This window comes from Dermacentor andersoni, chromosome 5 (assembly GCF_023375885.2).
Source record: "Dermacentor andersoni chromosome 5, qqDerAnde1_hic_scaffold, whole genome shotgun sequence".
NCBI classification, from domain to species: domain Eukaryota; kingdom Metazoa; phylum Arthropoda; class Arachnida; order Ixodida; family Ixodidae; genus Dermacentor; species Dermacentor andersoni.
In genome coordinates this window covers 24,846,776-24,865,661 of record NC_092818.1, presented here as the reverse complement: position 1 = coordinate 24,865,661, position 18,886 = coordinate 24,846,776, and the positions used below count along the sequence as shown (strand labels likewise).

Below are 18,886 nucleotides of genomic sequence, written 5' to 3'. Positions count from 1 at the left end.
GAGAAAAAACGAAGCGAATCGCGCCTGCGCTACCTGCGCTCCCTTTCTACAATCTCCCTCGAGGAGCGCGGAAATGTGCCGCGGAAGCAGCAGTCAGTGCGCCGACGAAGCACAAAGCTGTGTCACTTAAGGCGAAGATGCAAATTTTGCAAGACTGGCGCAGTCGGTGACGATTTCGAAAACTAATTGCCACGATCGTGAAGGCTAGGTAGAACCAGCGACGGTACCGATGAACGGAAACTGCGGGCTTTGTGCGCTAGGGCAAAACCCCCGTGTGTGAAAACACGTGGCAGCGCAGACATTGCCAAACTCTAGGCGCACATCGCCACTCGCGATGAGTTAGGCAGTGCTTCGATGGAGGAGTTTCTGAGTGCAGACAGTGCTGGCTCTGTTCTGCAAAGAGGTAACCGACGGGGCGATCGTTAACGCGACAGACGGTGGTGTAGTGCGACGGAGGCTACGAGGTTGACGGCGGTCATTCTTTGAAACCGACCCCAATGTTCACGCAAAGAGCACTGTCAATAGTCTCTCATTGATTGCATGCACGATAAATTATAGCCACCACTGTTCGCGCAGCCGCTGGATGCGATGCACACCGCGGTTGTCAACCTGAAACTTGTGAACTAGGACTAATAAGTAAGGAAGTAGTGAAAGTAGTGGAAAAAATTTTAAAAGATAGATGAATGCCAGACAGTTGGCGACAAAGTAGAATTAATTTAATTTATAAAGGTAAGGGCGGGGTGAAATACAATTCACTCGTATAGACCATTACATCGGTAATATACAGGCTAGAAATGTAGCCAAGCAAATTAAAGCTGCAACCATGGGCAGAGAATAATGGCATTTTGGGAGAACCTCAGAATGGCTTCAGAATAGATAGGCGTTTCTATGATAACTTATTTGTTCTTACTCAGTGTATTGAGATATCAAGAGTAGAAAGCAGATCATATGTGGCCTTTTTAGACATTACAGGAGCGTAGGACAACACAGACCGTAACATCTTGCAGGTTATTCTGGAAGGCTTGGGCAACTATTCTCTACAGCTTTTGAGATTTACCTAGAAAATGCTGTTTGCGTTGAATGGGAAGGAATGAGGAGAATGTTGATACCAACAAGGGACTGAGGCAGGGGTGCCCTTTATCCCCACTCTGCTAATAATGTACAGGCGCCGACAAAAGTTGTATACTCCACGCAGCGGGAGCCGGAGCAGCGGCACACTGAACTATCAAGGGACTTTACGGATGGATGGATGATATGAGCGTCCCTTTGGAACGGGGCGGTGGGTTGCGCCACCAAGCTCTTGCTACTATGCTGCCTAATATCCTACCTAGGTTAACCAATAAAAAAAGAAAAAAAACACACTATGAACCACTACGTCCAAATTTCCCGATCCCCTACTGCGAACCGTGCCCCTGCACGTCTCCGTCCCTTGTAGTTTCCCTACTTTTCTTCCACCAATCCTCCAATCGCCTCTTACTAACGTCTATTGCGGACCTGTTTGCTTTACCACTGCTCCCGCTGAACCCAAGGGCTTAGGCCAGTGGTGCCTAAATCGGCCGCTGGGTAGACGTCTTCACATTCTAATAAAATATGCTCCGTCGTTTCCCTAGCTTTACCGCAGCAAGCACATGCTTCTTCTTCCTTCTATATCTCGCTTTATAGGTGCGTGTTCTAAGGCATCCCGATCTCGCTTCGAAAAGTAATGAGCTTCCCTTTGAATTATCATAAATGGTTTCTTTCCTGATTTCATTTTTTCCTCTTAAGTAGTTAATCATGGCAGGTTTCTTTTCCATTGCCGCCATCCATGAGATTAATTCAGCCTCTTTGACTTTCCGCTTGACCTTCTTTGTTGCTGTGTTGTCCACCCTACAGGCCGCATACTTGCTGGTAAGCTTCCTAGTTCTTTTCCTCCACTGTGAATCAATCTTTTGCCTGTACAGATACCTGAACACTCTCCCAGCCCATTTACTTTCCTCCATATTCCTCAGCCGTTCTTCATACTCAATTTTACTGCGAGCTTCCCTCACTTCAAAACTAGTCCAGCCCATATACCCCTGCACAGCTTCATTTGTAGTCTTCCTGTGAACGCCCAATGCGAGGCGACCCACTGACCTTTGGTTCCCGTCGAGTCCTGATTTGTACCCCTGATTTAAAGCAAACAACCGCATTTCCAAAAGTAAGTCCTGGAACCATTACCCCTTTCCACATACCTCGGAGGACCTCGTACCTATTGTATCCCCATAGCGCTCTGTGCTTCATTATGGCTGCATTTCTCTTCCCCTTGACTAGCCTGTACGGCACACTCTACCGCGACGCCACCTTCAGGCGGCATCTGGGATCGAGACAGCCAATGGGTGCCCTTTATTATCGGCAGACATGATCCCAGATGCTGCCTGTAGATGGCGTTGCGATGCAGTTTGCCGTGGCTCGCGGTGGCTCGGTGGCTCGCGGACGCTCCTGTGGATGAGGCTTCAGCGACTTCGTTCGTAGCTAAGTACTCTTTTTATCTTTATTAGCTAGTGTTATGAAGTGTTTTTTTTTTTGCATGGAGTAGGGGCGCAAATTTTGAATTCTTGGTAGGAGTAGTAAACGTACCGGCTTTGTCTAGGTCTGGCGGCTCCCCCGTTAGGCCTAGGGGGTAGGAGGGACCTATTTGATAGGCTTATTTAATTCTTTCAGCTAGCTCTTCGGATTCTTACATGGAGTAGGGAGTGATAACTCTTTATTTTTGTTTGGGATAGCGGTCGAGGTCGGGTTTGCGTGAGTGACTTGGCGAACTTGCTCGTTGGGCCTAGGGACGTAGGCCTAGCGATGAAATCGAAGAACGTGAAGGCCGCGGGGGACGGGGAGCAAGTGCAGTGCGACGAGTGCCTGCGCTGGTGCTTCCTCGACGAGACTAAATTCCAGAATTTAGCAGACGTGGTGGGGTCTAGCTTCACGTGCAGGTCGTGCGAGGGCGTCAGGGAAGCCGTCCAAAAACTGGAAGGGAATTGGGCGGCTAAGTTCGAAGAGCTTAAGGCAAACCTGAGGGAGGAGCAGGAGAAGCGGGTAGCACTGCAGGCGAAAGTTGAAAATTTCGTCAAGGTGGAGGCGGCCCAGGCCGCACAGTTAGTAAGGACTGTGGCCGAGCTTGAGGAAGTGAAAGAAAGGAGCGCCGAACTGAAAAAGCGGCTCGACGCTCTTGAGACTCGGGCAGCGGATAATGTCGGGTCAGGACGCCAAAGCGGTGGCGAAGTGGGAGACAGGGAGCCAAAGCAAGCGGTCGCTAGCTCGCCGCCGGTGAATCGGGCGTAGCTATAGTGAAGCAGCGCAACACGCCCCGAGTGAGGCGACGCTGCAGCCAGAGGAAGCTGGAAAGAGCGGCACCTACCTTGAGGCCACCATGCGGAAAAAGCAGGAGCCCAGGGGACAATTCCCTTTGTCGAGTCCGAATCAGGCGGAAAAGGACACCGGGAAGCAGGGAGAGGTAGGAGAGAGTGAAAGGGTGATTATCGCTGGCGACTCAAGCATGGCTGGGTGCTCAAAAGCAATTGTGGAGAGGGTGAAAGGCGACAAAAGAGTGGCGGTAGGGACATTTCCAGGGCGGACACTGAGTTCTGTCATGGAGCGAGCAAAAGAAAAGCTCACGGAAAATGCCCACGTGCGCAACCTTGTCGTAGTAGCAGGTGGGCTAAATGACGTCCTAAACAGGAAAGGGCCAGGACTAGCCCAGCGCTTGGCGAAGGGGGTGGACGACTTGCGCGAGCTATCCCCTCAGGTGCAGATCGTGGTGTGCACGGTGCCGGAGGTGCCTGTGCGTGACAGTCACGTACAAAGAGCCGTAATGGCTGCCAATGAGGCAATATGGAAAATGAGCCGAGAGAAAGGCTTCGAGGTTGTTGAAGTAAACAGGGAAGTGAGAAGTTGTGGTGGTTTTAAACGAGATGGGATCCACTTCAATTACAGGCTAGCACGAGAAGTGGGCTGGCGACTTGGTGGTCGCGCTGTTGCTTTTTTAGGGGGCCCGCGGGCGCTCAGGAGGTCAGAGTAGGTAGTAATAAAGAAGGTCCTCTAGGGGAACATCAGAAGAGCATCGCCGTCGATAACAAAAAAAGGAGGAAAGCAAGAACAAGAGCTCGCCATGCAATAGGCTACATAAACATGCAGGGCGGCAGAAGAAAGGAAAAGTGGGCAGAGATTGAGGAGCAGTTACATAGAGAACAAATAGGGGTGTATGCGGTTACAGAAACGCACCTTAGAGACTCAGAAGAGCCGCCAGTTATTGAGAATTATGTATGGGAAGGGTGCAACAGAACTAAGTCGGAAAGAAAGGGAGGGGGAGTCGGAATGCTCATCCATCAGGGAGCCAAATGGAAAAGAGTAAATTCACAATGTCAACAGCATCTTTGGTTATCAGGTACAATGAGTGGGAAAGAAACTTGGCTGGGAGTTACGTATTTGTGGACCGGAAAAAATTGCACAGAGAAGAATAAAGAGTTAGTGGAATGCATAAGCGCTGATATTAAGGGTTTCGGGAATGGTGCTGAGATTGTCCTATTAGGTGACATGAATGCCCACATACAGGATTTAGATGGCTATACCGACAATAACGGGAAGTCAATGCTAGACCTTTGCGAGCAACATAACCTCGTGATCGTGAATACAGGGCCTAAGTGTGAAGGACAGATATCGTGGGAAGTGGGAAACCGGCAATCGACCATTGATTACTGTCTGATGACAGAAGGAATTCATGATAAGTTGAGAGAAATGGTCATCGATGAAGAAGGGTTTAGCAGCATAGGGAGTGACCATAAACGCATCATTTTGAAAATGGGATATGTAGTTGGGAAAGAGAGCAAGGAAAGCACAATGGCCAGTCCAAATTTGAACGCTGAACAAATAGCAAATATAGTCACTAGATTTGAGGAAGAACTTGGCAAGTGGCCAAGTAAGGGGTGGGAATATGGTGAGCTTCTAAGTGTAGTAACGACAGAAATACGGAAAGAGAAACAACATGTTCGTTCGAAAGGAAAAAAAACCCGAAAAGCTGGTGGAACAAGGAGATACGAGAAGCGATCGCCGAACGACAGAAAGCATCTCGAGAGCACAGGCAGGCAAAGAAGGCGCAGTTGCCACAGGATGAAGTAACCAGTAAATGGGAAATATACCGGGCGAAAAAGTCTATGGTTCAAATACTGGTGCAAGCAAAATTAAAAGGTGAAAGTGAACGTTCGTTGTCAGAAATACGTGAGAAAAATAAGGCCGCACCTAGAATATTTTGGAATCACATAAAATTATTAGGCAGGAAGTCAACAACAATACAACAACATATCCTAGACGAAGATGAAAACAGACTGGAAGGAGAGGCAGCAATAAATTACATCCAAAAAGTAACAGCCGAATCTTTCCAAGGCAAGGACGAGGTTGTATTTGAAGAAAAAAAGAGCATGAAAGAGACCCAAGTTGAAAAGGAACTGGTGCTTACAAATTTAAACTGGAAGAAAGCGGAAGAGAAAATTCCTAAGCGCACAGCCACAGGGCTAGACGAGGTTCCCGTTAGGCTGATAAATGAACTGGGACCAAAAAGTAAGGAAGCTCTGGTGAAAGCAGTGGAAAAAACTTTAAAAGATAGACGAATACCAGACAGTTGACGACAAAGTAGAATGAATTTAATTTATAAAGGTAAGGGGGAGAAAGACAGAATTCACTCGTATAGACCGTTGACCATTACATCGGTAATATACAGGCTAGCAATGCAGGCAATCAAATTAAAGCTTCAAGCATGGGCAGAAAATAATGGCATTTTGGGAGAGCTTCAGAATGGCTTTAGAATAGGTAGGCGTTTGGATGATAACTTGTTGGTTCTTACTCAGTGTATTGAAATATCAAAAGCAGAAAGCAGACCGTTGTATGTGGCCTTTTTGGACATTACAGGAGCCTACCACAACGTAGACCGCAACATTTTGGGGGATATTCTGGAAGGGGAAGGCTTAGGTAACGATTGTCTACAGCTTTTGAGAGAGATTTACCTAGAAAATACCGTTTGCGTTGAATGGGAAGGGATGAGGAGCGCGGAGAAAGTTCATATCAACAAGGGACTGAGGCAGGGGTGCCCTTTATCCCCGCTGCTGTTTATGATGTACATGGTGAGGATGGAGAGGGCGCTAGAAGGAAGTAATATCGGGCTTAATCTCTCATACAAACAGGCAGGTACTGTAATAGAGCAGCAACTCCCAGGTTTATTTTATGCGGACGACATTGTGTTGCTCGCAAACAAGCAAAGTGATTTGCAACGTCTGGCTAATATCTGTGGACAGGAAGGCAACAATTTAGGTTTGAAATTTAGTGTTAGAAAATCAGGTGTTATTGTATTCAATGAAAACAGTGAACAGACAGTGGAGATACAGGGCCAAGAAATACCTCGGGTAGCAGAATATAAATACCTTGGTATATGGATAAACGAAGGCAACGGATATATGGAAACACAGGAAAAAACCATAACAGTCAAGGGGAAGAGAAATGCAGCCATAATGAAGCACAGAGCGCTATGGGGATACAATAGGTACGAGGTCCTCCGAGGTATGTGGAAAGGGGTAATGGTTCCAGGATTTACTTTTGGAAATGCGGTTGTTTGCTTTAAATCAGGGGTACAATCAGGACTCGACGGGAACCAAAGGTCAGTGGGTCGCCTCGCATTGGGCGCTCACGGGAAGACTACAAATGAAACTGTGCAAGGGGATATGGGCTGGACTAGTTTTGAAGGGAGGGAAGCTCGCAGTAAAATTGAGTATGAAGAACGGCTGAGGAATATGGAGAAAAGTCAATGGGCTGGGAGAGTGTTCAGGTATCTGTACAGGCAAAACATTGATTCACAGTGGAGGAAAAGAACTAGGAAGCTTACCAGCAAGTATGCGGCCTGTGGGGTGGGCAACACAGCAACAAAGAAGGTCAAGCGGAAAGTCAGAGAGGCTGAATTAATCTCATGGGTGGCGGCAATGGAAAAGAAACCTGCCATGAGTAACTACTTAAGAGGAAAAAAACGAAATTAGGAAAGAAACCATTTATGATAACTCAAAGGGAAGCTCATTACTTTTCGAAGCGAGATCGGGATGCCTTAGAACACGCACCGTGTTGGATTCTCAGTGCTGACGCCCGTTGTTGCAAATGGGTCGCAAGCCCCAACGGTAGCGCGTCGTAGGCGAAGCGTAACAGACCGCCCCGCCGGGGGAAGGAGATCCCGATGGTCAGGGGACTGCATCCGCTGTCCGGAGGGATGTCACTTGATGATGCTCATAACCGAAGTCGGTCGTCCTTCGGCGTTTCTTGAGCGCAGCGCACAGAGAAGGCCTCGTTCTCTCGTTCAGGTTCACACAGGACACTGCAAAGTGACTTCGGGAGAGTTGACATTTTTGTTCTCGTTCCCGGCAAGCGTTAGAACTACGCCGAAACTCAATCGCTCAGTCAGCAAGCACGGCACAACCCTCACTAAGCCCTGCCAGGCTCTTTCCCCTTTTATACTACTGCCTATAGTTCCTTACAGTAGTTTAGCAGCACTCAGAACGCGTCCACAAATCGGAAAATTGCAATAGAAAGCACATCATCACTTTGAAACACTACACAAAAGCAATATGTTAAAAATCCTGCCTCAGGAAGAAAAACATCAGTAACAAACAATTTTGAGGCTGATTCCCACGTTAGGGGCTTCGACTTAAGCCATCGGCGTTACCGTTGAGACTCCCCTTTTTGTAACGCACCTCAAAGGAATACTGTTGCAAAGCGAGGCTCCAGCGCAGGAGGCGGCCATTTTTGGGAGAGATGGTCTGCAGCCATTGGAGAGGGAAGTGATCCGTCTCAATGATAAACCTCGAGCCGGCTAGGTAGCATGACAATTTCTGAACGGCCCACACGATACACGCACACTCTTTCTCGGTGGCGCTGTACGCCTGCTCACGACTGGTCAGCTTACGACTAGCATACAGGACGGGGTGTTCCACTTCTCCATTTTCCCGTTGGCACAGTACAACGCCCATGCCTCGCTCACTAGCATCGCACTGAACAACGAACCCTTTTCTGTAGTCGGGCGATCGTAGCACAGGCTGGCTTGTTAGGGCGCTCTTTAGGGCGCTAAAAGCTCTTACCTTTGTCTCGTCCCAGACGACTGTTTGCGGCTCTGTCTTTCTTAGAGCATCCGTCAGGGGAGCCGCGATATCAGAGTACCTGGGGATGTACCTCTGATAGTAGCCGGCGACACCTAAGAACGACCGAATATCGGTCTTCGTGCGCGGTTGCGGGAAGTCTCGCACAGCGGCCACCTTTATTTCAGAGGGGCGGCGACGACCCCGACCAATCACGTGTCCGAGGTAGACAACCTCGGCCTGTGCTAACTGGCACTTGGGAGCCTTGACTGTCAAGCCCGCATCGCGCAGGCGGGTTAGCACTGCCCGCAAGTGCGCCATATGCTCAGGCCAGGATGCGGAGAATATCGCTACGTCGTCTAGATACGGTAAAGCGAATTCTTGCTGTCCCCGCAACACTTTATCCATGAGGCTTGAAAAGCAGTATGGCGCGTTCTTCAAACCAAAACTCAAAACTTTAGGACGGAATGTCCCCATTGGTGAAATGAACGCCGCATACCTACTAGCCTCTTCTGTAAGTGGAACCTGCCAATAACCCCTGACAAGATCTAGGGTGGAAATAAACTGAGCGCTACTCACTCTCTCAAGGCGCTCCTCGATGTTAGGGATCGGATAAATTTGATCCTTAGTGATGGAATTAAGCCTGCGGTAGTCGACGCAAGGACGAGGTTCCTTGCCCGGTACCTCAACTAAAATCAAAGGGGAGGTATAATCACTCTCACCCGCCTCAATAACACCGAGCTGTAGCATTTTCTTTACCTCAGCCTCCATAATATCGCTGTGGCGGGGTGACACCCGGTACGCCTTGGATCGTACTGGCTCTGGGGAGGTAAGTTCTATGTCATGAGTAAGGACAGAAGTCCTACCAGGCCTCTCAGAGAACAGACCTTGAAACTCTTGTAAGAGCTGGTGTAGTTCGGTTTTCTGCTCAGGCGACAGCGATGCTTTACTGATTAAGTCACTAATGACTTGATCGGTGTCTTTCCTGTTCGTCACTGAGCCTAGTCCCGGAAGCTCGACCGGAAGCTGTTCGGGAGCGTTTACCATCATACACACTACTGCTTCCCGTTGCTTATAGGGTTTGAGCAGATTACAGTGGTAAACTTGCTGTGCTTTCCGTTTTCCTGGCAGACTCACCACGTAGTTAACGTCCGACAGTTTTTGAACAATCCGTGCTGGGCCCTCCCACTGCACGTCGAGTTTGTTCTTTAGCGATGTGCGCAATATCATGACCTCATCGCCCACCTCAAAACGACGGGCCCTGGCTGTCCGATCATAATAAACCTTGGCCCTCTGCTGGGCCTTTGCCATTGCTTCACCTGACAACTCCTGTGCCCTTCTTAAGCGTTCGAGGAGCTTAAGCACGTACTCCACCACGACTGGGTCGTCGCCCCTGCCTTCCCACGATTCTCGAAGCATGCGAAGCGGAGATCGCAGCGAGCGACCGTACACCAGCTCAGCTGGCGAAAACCCCGTAGCCGCATGCGGCGCGGTCCGTAATGCAAACATCACCCCAGGCAGACACAGCTCCCAGTCAGTTTGATGTTCAAAACACAATGCTCTCAACACGCGCTTCATGACGGAGTGGAGCTTCTCAACGGAATTCGACTGGGGGTGGTGCACTGAGCTGTGTAACAGCTTTACCCCGCACCTTTCGAGAAAGGCTGTCGTCAAAGCGCTCGTAAACACCGTGCCCTGATCTGACTGGATTTCCGCAGGAAAACCAACTCTCGCAAATATGGACAATAGTGCATTGACTATCTCAACTGAGCTTAGTTCTTTAAGCGGCACTGCTTCAGGGAACTTTGTCGCTGGGCAGATCACAGTCAAAATGTGTCTGTACCCCGTGGCTGTTACCGGCAGAGGTCCCACTGTATCAATAACGAGCCGTCTAAAAGGCTCCGTAATGATAGGTACCAACTTCAACGGCGCCCTCGATTTGTCCCCTGGTTTGCCCACCCGCTGAGAGGTGTCACATGTCTTCACAAAGTGGTCTGCGTCCCGAAAACACCCTGGCCAATAGTACTCTTGCAAGAGACGGTCCTTAGTTTTCTTAACTCCTAGGTGTCCGGACCACGAACCCCCATGCGACAGGCGCAACAGATCCTGACGGTAGCACTGAGGCACGATCAGCTGATCGAACTCCACTCCTCTGCGGTCTCGATACTTCCGGTACAGGACCCCACCTCTTTCCACAAAGCGAGCATTTTTCTTGGCGATACCTTCCTTGACAATGCAGCGTATATTTTCTAGGCTGCCATCCTTCTTTTGCTCGGCTATCAAAGCCGCCCGGCTGACTTTTAGCAACCTATTAAGTCCGTCTGACGTAGGCGCGATGAGCAAATCTGCAGATAGCTCTTCTAACTTTCCCGTGTCGGGCATTTCCTCTCCAGTATCTGGTGCCTTCAACGCTACAGGCTCAATTTTATTCAGTTCGGACGTGCTCTGAATATCAGCTTGCTGCGCCTCTGACCCTTTTTCATTGTTCGACAACGTCGGCCCCGCAACTACCGCCTTTGCAGCGAGCTCCCGAACCTTCGATCTGGTTAAGGCCTGAACGCTAGCCTCACCAAACAAAAGCCCCTTCTCGCGCAGGAGGTGATCGGACCTGTTCGAAAATAGGTACGGGTACTGGGGGGGGCAGCATAGATGACACTGCCGCCTCCGTCTCAAGTGCTCCGAAAGGTCCTTCAATAAGCACTTTTGCTACGGGCAGACACACGCTATGAGCTTCCACGGCTTGCTTGATCCATGCACACTCGCCCGTGAACATATCGGGTTCTACGTAAGAGGGGTGAACTACATCCATTGTGGCTGCGGAATCGCGAAGCACTCGGCACTCTTTCCCGTTCACGAGGAGGTCTCGCATGTAAGGCTCGAGAAGCTTCATGTTCTCGTCAGTGCTGCACAATGACAAAAACACGACTTTTGTTTTTGTTTCTGGACACTGCGCCGAAAAGTGACCCGGCTTCTGGCACGTATAACACACGCGCGCTTGCCTCGTCTCGAACCGCTTTCTGCGTTCGGCTTCGGCTGCCGCCGTCTCCTTACGTTCGGTCGGACTGCTTTCACTCGCATCCGCACTACGTGTGTCCCCCTTTGCTCTCATGGGCGTGAACTTCGGCCTCTCAAACTTGGAGCCAAATTCACCCTTTTGACCGTCCTTAGCTCCGCGAGCCCGACGCGTCACAAACTCCTCGGCTAGCTCAGCGGCTCTAGCCACCGTACTAACGTCTGGCCTATCCAAGACCCAGTACCGCACGTTCTCAGGTAACGGACTTTAAAACTGTTCTAGCCCGAAACACTGTAGAACTTTCTCGTGGTCACCAAACGCTTTCTCTTCTTTGAGCCACTCCTGCATGTTTGACATAAGCCTGTACGCAAACTCTGTATATGACTCACTTTTGCCTTTCTCATTTTCCCGAAACTTCCGACGGAACGCCTCCGCTGACAGCCTGTACTTTTTTAGCAGACTCGATTTCACTTTGTCGAAATCCTCTGCCTCCTCTCTCTCCAAGCGAGCGACTACGTCGGCCGCCTCGCCGGGTAACAAAGTGAGCAAGCGCTGTGGCCACGTTTCCCGAGAGAACCCCTGCTTCTCGCACGTTCGCTCAAAGTTAACCAGGAACAAACCAATGTCCTCTCCAAGCTTAAACGGCCGCATCAGGTCAGTCATTTTGAACGATACTCGTTCTCCTGCACCGTGTGCCTGACTTCCATTACGAGCGCGTTCCATCTCTACCTCGAGACGCTTCATTTCCAAAGCGTGTTCGCGCTCTTCTTTTTCTTTCTGTTCTTTTCGTTCACGCTCATCTTTCTCTCTCTGTTCTTTAAGTTCACGCTCCTGTCTCTCTTTCTGTTCTTTAAGTTCGCGCTCCTGTCTTTTTGCCGTCTCCCTCTCCTCAATGGTCTCAAGGCATTCCGACAGCTCGTCATCCTCAGCTTCTAACTCAAGAATAGCCCTTAGCAGTTCTGGTTTTCTGAGTTTGTCTGAGACATCCAGACCCAACTCTCTTGCAAGCTCCAGCAATTTCGGTTTGCGCAACGACTTCAAATCCATGGCTGCTCTGAATGCTGCTTTCTCTACTGCCTACTATTGTCTTGCCGCAAACTAACCCGGCAGCAACGACAACCACAATTACCAGCTCTGTTTCTGACGCTAACAAAAGCCTGGCAAAACTCAGAAGAAGAAAGTCCCGCACTCACCAAACCTCGCAGCCAAGAATTCAGCGCAGTCGTTCCGCTGCAGGCAACCAGTCATCACACAGGGCTCGTTGCACTGCTCCCGGATGGTCGTTGTGCTGCTCAGCATACAGTCAACCGCATCTCTTCGCTGCTGGCCTCCGTTGTCGCGATCTCACCGCTACCAGCCAGTTGTTGGAACCTCAGTGCTGACGCCCGTTGTTGCAAATGGGTCGCAAGCCCCAAGGGTAGCGTTGGCCTGGCGGCCTGGGGCACTGGAAGCATCCGAAGGTCCCGGCAAAGCATGAGTCGACTGGTAACAGAACAACTGGTTTATTCTAACATCGCAAAAGAGCGGGCGGTCAGGTCGACCGAAGTGAGAGACGGGAGAGCACGTAACTCGACAGAAGAAATCGGAGCCTCTCTCCTGGCGTCCGGGGGCAGCTGCTTTTATACTCTCGGCGTCGCGGGCAAGAAGGAAGGTCACGGGATGAGACCACGTGACGGCGGAGCACGGACGAGCTGAGAGACATGTTGAGACGAGTGTAGTGACGCATCGCCGAGCTGGCGCCTGTCAGACCTCCTCGCTTCACACTTGGGGAGCTCCTCTCCCCGGCTGCCGCGCTTTGACAAGCGTGGGCACACACACACACACGCACACACGAAGACACGTGGCACTGAAACACGCCTGGACGCGCTTGGCGGGGAGGCTTTGCGGGAGCTCCGAACGGGCCAAAATGTCCGCCGCTTTGAACGAAGCCCCGGCGTCCGTTGCATCCGCGCCGGCTATACCGCGCGTCGTAGGCGAAACGTAACAACCTATAAAGCGAGATATAAGAAGGAAGAAGAAGGATGTGCTTGCTGCGGTAAAGCTGGGGAAACGACGGAGCATATTTTATTAGAATGTGAAGACGTGTACCCAGCGGTCGATTTAGGCACCACTGGTCTCCTTGAAGCCCTTGGGTTCAGCGGGAGCAGTGGTAAAGCAAACAGGTCCGCAATAGACATCAGTAAGAGGCGATTGGAGGATTGGTGGAAAAAAGTAGGGAAACGACAAAAGACGGAGACGTACAAAAGCACAGTTCGCAATAGGGGATGAGAACATTTGGACGTGGTAGTTCATAGTGTTTTTTTTTTCATTGGTTAACCTAGGTAGGATATTAGGCAGCATAGTAGCAAGAGCTTGGTGGCGCAAGCCACCGCCCCGTTCCAAAGGGGACGCTCATAACATCCATCCATCCGTAGAGTTGCTGTATATGCTACCAAAGGTAGCAGAGTTGCGCGTAGGTCACCAAAGGGGACGCTCATAACATCCATCCATCCATCCGCCATCTTGCCTGGGAAGCAACCAAATCTATGCGGCGAAGCCGCATTGCGTTTTTGCAGGCGGCATGCCTACCGTATCGTCGATCGACCGTGGGCGCTTTTGCATCGCTTGTGGACTGCTTTTCCGCCTAATCGCAAACAAAGCGCATCGAAACAGCTGACTGCATAAGATCGTCAAGAAAAAGGCGCCGAGATCGGTCCCCACCGAAGCTTAGGCCTAGCGTATCCGCCGAGTCCGTCTAAACGTTCTCGGCGCGCCTAGGTTCAGGAATCAACCCACGAAACACGCAAGCAGCTATTTGATGTCTAAAAGATGTCTTGAACGGCTAATTCAAACGCCTAGTAGCTGTCTTGATCAAGACATTTTGTAGCCATGGACGTCTAGAAGTACTTCAGTAAGCCCTGCTAACGTTACGCTAAAAGTTGGCTAATGGACAGCTTGACGAGAACAACTGAAGACTTTTGTTAGACATTCCCTCAAATTTTTGCGGCAGCTGTTACAGTAACACGACGTTTGCCCACAGTTACAATTTATTTTAAACGAGGCATGGACATCAGAAAAAGAAAGCTTATATTGTCGGATAGAGTGATGCACAGGTAGTTTTTCCAGATGTGAACCATGGGAATAGTGTAGTACGACCTCATTGGTCAATTAGTGCTTTTTAATTAGACCAACCAATTGAATGCCGCTTGTCAGAATTATTTTGCAAATAAAACAAGATCTGTATTGTATGATGATATCATTCCAATGTTCACCCATTGACCTAAACAAGAGCATCTCTGCGTGAAACACGTCATTATTGACAAAACTTCGCCCTGCTGGGTCTCCACCAAATTGAAATAGCTTCTAGCAAAGAAAAATTGTCAGTGATGCTGCAGTTCAGGCAAAAATTACATCCTGGTTTCAGCTACAGGGGGCACAATAGCATTACACCAGTATACGAAACAGAACACTGTGCTGCAATGAGTTAAGAAATAAAGGATAGTACACATCTGGAAAAACACTCTGCGAACCACTCTAACTAGCAATATAAATATATTTTTTCTGATGTCCATGCTTCATTTAAAAGTAAATTGTAACTTACTTTGTGGGTGCCTCTTGTAAGTAACGCCACATGCTTGCACAGCATCACGCAGAAATAATGGCCAGTTCTTCGGCATATCATCCATTAGTGAATTCCTTGTACGTTGCATGTTACCAGAACTGAAATATAAATCATAATATGCTGTTATTTTTTTTTATAAACTGTACGATGAGCTTTTCATGCATAAAAGATGATTGCAAGCGAAAATACAGCAAGACATCAACTTCACACCATGTCACATAGTCATACTTTATTACCTAATAAATTAGAAAAGACGCAGAAAGTGTAATCAACAAGAGTGACAAATAGCAGCAAAGGTGATTATGGATAAATCTTGAAGATGATTGCCGCCGCTGCCAGAGTAGGCCAGCCTTCGTAGGAGAGCACTTGCTGCCCACAAAAGCTTGCTGTTGCAGGCCACGCGTGATGGTTCTTGTAGACATAGGCAAGCAATACCTGCACAGAACAGGAAAAAGAAGGCGAGGGAGGAAATGGGAATATTGAAATTGGCACTTCAATATGTAATATGTGCTAAGTAAGAAGTTTTCTCACATTAAAAATAAATTTAAGCACTCCTTTCTCTTAAATTATGGGTATCTTAAGGTATGTATGCGATGATGTTAAAATGACTAGTACATTTCCTATCATAAGAAGCCAACAAACACAAATAATAATAATATTTGGGGTTTTACGTGCCAAAACCACTTTCTGATTATGAGGCACGCCGTAGTGGAGGACTCCGGAAATTTTGACCACCTGGGGTTCTTTAACGTGCACCTAAATCTAAGCACACGGGTGTTTTCGCATTTCGCCCCCATCGAAATGCGGCCGCCGTGGCCGGGATTCGATCCCGCGACCTCGTGCTCAGCAGCCCAACACCATAGCCACTGAGCAACCACGGCGGGTGCCAACAAACACTGACACCAAGGACAACATAGGGGAAATTACTTGTGCTTAATAAATGAAATAAACGATAAATTAATGGAAATTAAAGTGGATGAAAGAACACATTGCAGCAGGTGGTAACCGAACCCAAAACCTTCGCATTTCGCGTGCTATGCTCTACCAATTGAGCTACAGCGGCGTCGTTTTCCCATCCACTTTCTTGGGTATTTATGTGTTCTAGTAGAACCCTGGGAGTGTTAGCCAGCGCCACAACTTGGAGACCTTGTTCCTGCCATATAGTCATTAGTTGCATAGCAGAGTCAGCCTTTAAATTATTATATAGTGTTATGTGGCTAAAAAGCCACTTATCAACCTGTCAAACAAGTCTGAGAAGCTTCCTGCAAAATATAATCAGCTTAAAACAGTAATTCACTCTGCAGGTAAATGATGTACTAACTTAATTAAAAAGTTAAATAGCATTTTGTAATGTTAAACTAAAAGCAAGTTTGACATTTTGCACTGCCTAGCTGTTGCCTTCTTTTCAAACTTAAACATGACACAGTACAGAGTAAGCAGGTAGCATGCAAAGGAGGACTGGTGATAAAGTAGTGTTCCAAAGCAACACTCCTAGCTGGATCAATCACTTTTGTTGATATATTTTCATGTGACCCTAATTGGTTTAGGGCAATACCTCACACAAATGATGCAACACCTTGGATGATGCGTCACAAAATTGAAAGTATCTCATGATGTGATCAAACGATAACATTGCCCACTGTCTTGGAAGTGTTAACATGCTGTTTGTGCAAGAAAGTGCAAAGTGATTCACATAGGTAGCAAATTCATCAGTGCATCTATAGCCTCAGGTAATTCTGAGAATTTATGTTGACTCGCAATTGAGAAGCCACTGCACACAGAAAGGTGTATTCAAGTAATGGTCCATGCTGAATAATTTCCCACCTAGTGAAAAGGCAAATGTGGCAGGCTAATGGGCTAGGGCAAATAGATTGCTAAATTTTGATAACACCTCCAATGATATTATTGAAATAGGTGATAAAAAACAGCACAGGTAAAATTGCAGTTATGACAAAATTTTAAAAGCACCTCTGCGAACTGCTGGAACCCTGAGCATCATGCCTGTTCTACACGCACATATGTTGCAGCGCAATCTACATCTCAGACGCAGGCGCCTCCACACATCACTTTGTGATCTCCTCACAATAAGGTTAAAAAACAGTCTGGCACAAGCTACCTGATGATTCATTTTGCAAGTGCCAGCCAAGTGCTGATGGTGGTAGAGCGAAATTGAAGTTTGTCCTTGTATGGAAGCCTCGGCCCATGTTTTATCAATTCTAGCGGCAAAGCGCACCTTTTACAGCACACATATATCTTAAATTAGACTGCTTGCTGATGCTGTACGGTAAATTCCTGTAAAGAAACTAAATCACACAGAAAACATTTAGAATACCAAACTAATCAAATACTGGCTTGAATACATTTGTGCATTAGGGAAGCAAGGTGTAATGTACACTGTTGTAGCAAATTTTTACTCATGTATGGTATACTTGTATGACACAGCAGAGTTAATTTTTGAGTTCTTACATAGCATTGACTACCTACAGGTACATTTTGTAAGGCTTAGGGAAACTAATTATTAGTAGAACTGTGTATGTACACTGGCACTGAGAAATTGGTTATAATAGTGGCAGCTTATAATGGACCAGTGCAAAAAAATGCCCGTTTGTGAGACACCAACTAGCTATTTTACCACGAAGCACTCCCTGGCCTTAACCCATATAAAAAGCACTGGGAGGACCAGAGAGGGTACAGTACATTGGCTTACACTGATCATGATGAGGTCCCGTCATCCAGCTAGCGCCAAGGTACAAGAAGGATGTCCAGCCGTCTATAGAGTGAAAGAAACAAAATAAGATAGCATCAAGTCAGTTGAAAGGCAGATTTGCAATTACTACTAAGGTGACCCAGTCACAGTCATTCAATAATAAATGCCAAGTTGTCGTGTTTTCACTCCCAGATGAAGCACCTACTAGGTTAAAGGTTTTGCTGCTTATTTAGAACAAAACACAAGTGAAATTTGTACATCAGCAGACGATTTAATTTGAAATTGTATAGATGAAGAAACATTGCAGTTATATTTTTGTTTTGCTATAAAGTGGGAACGCTACAAACTGCACAGTCAATGACACACACGCGCGCACACGCAAGAACAAAAGGACACAAAATAGGGCGAGTTCAGTCTGGTTCAGCATTACAGCCAGCGCACCGTCTTCGAATGCACTCCTTTCGGTTGGTTCGTGCTACGTTAACCACAAAGACTAACAAGCAGGGCAAAGTTCTGACTGGTGTTGCGGAAGTCGTGGAGCGCGGTAGTGCTGAACGGCTGAACACAAGCAGACCCTCGTATAAAAGTAATGACGAAAACTCGCAGGGCAGAAGAGCCCATATATCAAGAACTGTCGCGGGTAACACCTAAAAATATTCACATTGTTGACGAAAAACGAAGTGCTATGTATTTCACTTACCGGAAATAGTGTTATCCGAACGTGCGACGTACAAAGACGCACCGAGACACGAAGGCGGCGAACGCAGATCCCGCCATTGTGGTAGTAAGCCGTCGGCGAAAACACACAATACAGCCGATGTCACGAAGCACTGATGCAAAACACACGGCAAACAGCATCAGCACAGCTAAATGACTCCAATTAATATCCAGTATAAATGTACAGAACGGCTTAGAATGACGCACAACCGGCATAACGAACCCACGACCAGCCCACGACGGAGACATTGTGGGCGGCAGTGGCCGTTTTTTCAAACTTCCTGCCTCCCAGTGTTTCCAGCACAGAATGAGATGTCCGACAAATTTGGATTGTGTCGCCGAAGTGATCGCAGCGCGGTGGCTCTGTGACACCGCTCTGCAACGCCGGCGTTTCGCTCCTGCTGCTGTCAGTCTGCGCGAGCATAGAATGGCTTCCAGGCGTCGTGTGCGCGCCCCGTATGGAAAACAATAACACGCCCTTGATTGTTGAAGTTCTGGTGTCAAATTATTTAATATCAAAGTCAATTAACTTATGTTGCTTCCAACGAGTTCGATTTGTCTGTGGCGTGTTTTATTCGCTAACGCCGACGGCCGACGGTAACCGCACTTTTAACTCGTCGTTTGGCATTTTATGCACTTTTAGACAAAAATATCTAGAAAAGTTCTTGAGTTAGACATTCTGAATGTGTTTACCAAAACAGACTCTAGTGACACCAGTAGTGGGTTTTGCCGCA

At 48.1% G+C, this 18,886-nt stretch overlaps 1 long non-coding RNA gene across 2 annotated transcripts; it reads right to left on the bottom strand.

Moving 5' to 3' along the window:
- Positions 1-13,973: 13,973 nt before the first annotated feature.
- On the bottom strand, positions 13,974-18,365 carry LOC129384530 (uncharacterized). Of its 2 annotated transcripts, none has more exons than XR_011894591.1 (3): positions 18,136-18,365; positions 16,845-17,498; positions 13,974-15,163 (listed from the first exon to the last, which is right to left on the bottom strand). It is a non-coding gene; the product is annotated as an uncharacterized lncRNA (long non-coding RNA). The 2 variants fall into 2 exon arrangements; XR_008612242.2 differs by having other exon boundaries at positions 17,436-17,498.
- Positions 18,366-18,886: the final 521 nt, after the last annotated feature.